A 628-nucleotide genomic window follows, 5' to 3' on the forward strand; every position below is an offset into this window, starting at 1 on the left:
GCCCCGCACCCGGCTCCTGCTGCTCCTTCCAAGGGGAAAAAAACAGCGTCTGCCCCGTGTGTGTTCCGTGCGTGGCACACCTGGGAACCAGCGAACTGCAGCTCCTGGGCACTTACATTTAGCTTCTTGTTCTTCTTAGGGACACACCAGTGGAAGTAATTTCCCGGTGTAATGGTTTATCACCTAATCAGCAGCCAGGAATTAGTGCTCCAGAAGAATGACTTTATCACATCCATCACATCCTGTACTTCACTTTGGCATTCTCCTTCAGAATACAGATGTGCTAAAAAAACCCAAACAAAAAACCCAACCAAACCAAAAAAACGCCGAAGTACAATATTTACCAACCTCTATCTTCAAATGAAATGCAAGACTGATTTTCAGTTGTACTCCAGTATTGTAATAAAAATACACTGGAACCATAATTGTTGGAAGTTTCCACTTGTGATTTTAATATTCTTTCCAAGTTTATCTTAAATACATAGGTTTATATGTTATAGAGAATTTATGTTTGTTGAATTAATGCATAGTTGTTCATGCTGCTGAGCAGTAGCACAGATTGTGTCTTCAGCAGAACGGGTCTGTCTTAGTAAAAAGACTTTTAAGTAAAAACCTTTCGAGTTAACCA

This window comes from Pseudopodoces humilis, chromosome 14, assembly GCF_049639895.1.
Source record: "Pseudopodoces humilis isolate 2021_Gansu_Grassland_sample_001 chromosome 14, ASM4963989v1, whole genome shotgun sequence".
Classification (NCBI taxonomy): Eukaryota; Metazoa; Chordata; class Aves; order Passeriformes; family Paridae; genus Pseudopodoces; species Pseudopodoces humilis.